Below are 4,011 nucleotides of genomic sequence, written 5' to 3' on the forward strand. Positions count from 1 at the left end.
CCATAGCTTTGACTATATGGACCTTTGTTGGCAAAGTAATGTTTCTGCTTTTTTGCTGTCTAGGTTTGTACTAGCTTTTTTCCTAAGGAGCAAGCATATTTTAATATCATGGCTGAGGTCACCATCTGCAGTGATTTTGGAGCCCCAAAAAATAAAGTCTCTCACTGTTTCCATTGTTTCCCCATCTATTTGCCATGAAGTGATGGGACCAGATGCCATGATCTTAGTTTTCTGAATGTTGAGTTTTAAGCTAGCGTCTATCGTTGTATAGAAGGCAATAACTCAGATTTGCATAACAACCTTACACTTGTTTACTGCATTGTGCTTTTCCTGGTAACTGCCCATAATCAACTCCCTATTTCTAATATCTTCTTTGATCTTTCCCCGAAGACGGGACAGAAGGCGATGGTTTCTCCCACTTCTGAGAGTTACTCAGTTTTCCTAAGTCTCCTCTGTATACATGTTCCTAAACGTTTGTTTTTCTCCTATTAGTCTATCTTATGCCAATTTAATTATTAGGCCAGCCAAAGAACCTAGAAGAGGAGAAGGAAAAATTTTCCTCTGCTACAGTTGGCATGGATAGCAGGATATTTCACTGGAAGAACTCTACCCACTCCAGAGCTGACAAAAAGTTTGCAGAAGATACGATTTCCCACCACATCAGTCCCCCAGATCTCTGCCTTCAGGGTCTAATGGAAGTGAGAGTGATAAGAATCCTTTCCTCTCCCTCAAATTTAGGTAAGAGAAAAATACTTGTAGAACCAGTTCCTTAGACTCAGTGACTGGTAAAAATTTGGTAAATGAAGGAGTGTTGGTTTTTATTGATCTTTTTCCTCTCAGAGGAGATTACTGTTTTTCTTTGTCTCTCTCTCTCTCTGTTGTATCATTTGTCTTGCTCTATGTCTTGGGAGTTTGGCTTTATGACCAGTAAGAATACTGTTTCTGGTCTCTGCCAACCAGGGGGTGCATGTACTGGCGTGTATTTGGCAGGCAGCCCAATAAGCTGTGGTTCCAGTAAGCCCTATTCCTTGTTCAAATGTGCCAGCTCTCAGGGGAATTTGTTATATGGGATCCCTGTCCATAAGAGGACTTTGTTTTCTCAATATTTGTCTCTTTAGTTCTGGAGAAGTCCCAGTCCAGAAGCAGCTGGCTGGTGTCATAGACTAGTGAGTCGATGACTGGAAGTATCTCATGTTCTCATGGGAAACCAGAGACACTGTTTTGTACTACATCATTCTTACTGCCTGTGACAGTGCAAAGTCTTTGCTTTCAGTTATTGCCTTCTTGTTTGTGTCATTTTTTTGTCCTAAGAACTTGTCTTGGCAGCCATCAGGTGGGAGCTCCCAGATTTGACCAGAGAGAAACATGAGATGCACCCCATTTGCAGCTAGATAAGTCTCTTTCTTTAGGTTTTCTTTGGGAGCTGAGACAAAAACACCTCTGTCTTATGAGTCTTACATATACTAATTAAAATGTTAGGCATATTAATAATAGAATGGGGAAGAGACTAAGGAGAGGGTCATAGGACTCTTGCCAGCGGGTAATATTTCAGTTCAGTTCAGTTGCTCAGTCATGTTCAACTCTTCGAGACCCCATGGACTGCAGCACGCCAGGCCTCCCTGTCCACCACCAACTCTCGGAGTTTTCTCAAACTCATGTCCATTGAGTCGGCGATGCCATCTAACCATCTCATCCCCTCTCGTCCCTTTCTCCTCCCGCCTTCAATTTTACCCAGCATCAGGGTCTTTTCAAATGAGTCAGTTCTTTGCATCAGGTGGCCAAAGTATTAGAGTTTCAGCTTCAGCTCAGTCCCTCCAATGAATATTCAGGACTGATTTCCTTTAGGATGGACTGGTTGAATCTCCTTGCAGTCCAAGGGACTCTCCAGAGTCTTCTCCAACACCACAGTTCAAAAGCATCAATTCTTCAGTGCTCAATTCTTTGGGGAATCTTTAGATGGTTATTAAGAAATGGGATGAATTAAACAGACATTGATGGGGTTGGAACAAAGGTTTAAATACAGCACTGTCAGCACCAAAGAGATCTCACGCTTGTCCTGCAGTGTTAAAGGGCCGCAAGCAAGTCTACTCTATTTACCTTTATTTGGAAAAAATTTAAAAGCCAGGAAGGGAATTTAGCAAAAAGCACCTGAGATGAGTGATAAGGTTTTGTTGTCTCTTATAACTCCCCCTATCTTCTAGGGCTCTGTAATCAGGCTGTCAAACTCAGGCCCTTATTATGCAATGCCCTTCATGCGTCTGTCATGGACCTCCACCCAAAGAATTCATGTCCTCTGGACAGCAGCAGATTTTTTATGGGTGGGCCGGCTCTTAGATATGCAGACTGCAACCAATTCTTTGAGAAATTGGAAGCAAATGTCTTTGTCTTGCAAATCTCTGCAAGGCTAGAAGTAAAGCCCTAAAGACAATTCAAACCAAGCCCCAGACCTCCCCTATTCATCTCAGAATGCTTTTAGGTATTGGGATATTGGAAACAAAATTGTCTTGCACTTAAGAAAAAGAAAACAAAAACTATTCCAAATAGTAGTTATCCTAGATCTCCGATAATAGGCAAATACATTCCCAAGATTCCATCTTGAAGAAAACTTGGACACTTTCTCTGTGCCTTTGTGATGTTCCTACCTATCCATTTTCTCTAAGACCCATGAGCCATTCTTTGAACTGCAATCTTTAGGGAGATGACTCTCATCAAAAGAAAAAATATTTGGAAAATGGGCAACTGAAAAATCTTAAGTGCTTGTCTGTACATTTGTGTGTGTCTATATATTGACTCTGTAAGGTTTTTTTTTGTTGTTGTTGTTTTCCACCTCTGAATGGTGTTACCAAAATTAATTTGTAAAAGAACTCTAGTTAGCTTGAAGGGGCAAATGATTGTAATGATCAGGTATTCTGAAACTCTCAGAAATATAAAAATTATCCTTATCCCTTTTCAAATTCATGTGATCTAGGATACTTTGGTAAATAAAAGCCAATTTAATTTTGTTGGTTTAATTAAAATAGATATGTCTTTAGAATTATCAACACAGAATGTAATGCAGACATGCAACTTTTATTCCAGCTGGTTTTATTCATCAAATAAGTTCATAGTATCTATACAAAATTCATCAGCAAGAGAATTAGTTTGAGATGACTGCTGACTTTGTCTAATATCTCGTGAAGTTTTAGTGAGTAGTCTAAACATAATTGCTGAGAACAAATTATTTAGATAGTTGTAACTGGGATAAGAGCTTTTAGGCATATAAAACATATGTTTTATAGTGTGTACTTAAAAATGAGCTTTAAAATCAGTAAGTAATTATATAAAACTAAATTTTAATTTTCTTTCATCTACTAAAAAGATAACATTTTTTCTGTACTATTGGTCAGTTCTTGATAGTAAAATATTATGAAAGGTTTTTTTCTTTTCCGTTTAAGTAATATCTGCCTAAAAAGCAAATATTTTGTGTTTTATGAAAATAATTTCCTGTGCTTTATGAAGTCTTTGATTTTGCTCACCGCTATGTAACCTTAAGTATTTGTCTTTGAAATCTTTTATTGTCACTCTGGTTAAATAGATAACTGAGTATTATTTCATAGGACTTCCTTTGTAGCTCAGTCGGTAAAGACTGCCTGTAATGCAAGAGACCTGGGTTCAATCCCTGGGTCAGGAAGATCCCCTGGAGAAGGAAATGGCAACCCACTCCAGTATTCTTGCCTGGAGAATCCCATGGACAGAGGAACCTGGCAGGCTACAGTCCATAGGGTCACAAGAGTCGGATAGACTTAGCGACTAAACCACCACCACCATTATTTCATAATCTATGATCCTGTTTAGTCAAGTGTCCAAACTTTTTGATATCTTTGTCAAACTTCCTAAAATCAAATTCTAAACGAAGTGCCTTTGACCTTTAGCTAACCAGGAATTTTTCAGGGGGCCCCTTAAATATCTGAGAGATATTTAAATAATTAAGTTTATTTGGCATGTTAAATTGCATAGGAAGCACTGTCACAT

The sequence above is a fragment of the Cervus canadensis genome, chromosome X (assembly GCF_019320065.1).
Source record: "Cervus canadensis isolate Bull #8, Minnesota chromosome X, ASM1932006v1, whole genome shotgun sequence".
In the NCBI taxonomy this organism is placed as follows: Eukaryota; Metazoa; Chordata; class Mammalia; order Artiodactyla; family Cervidae; genus Cervus; species Cervus canadensis.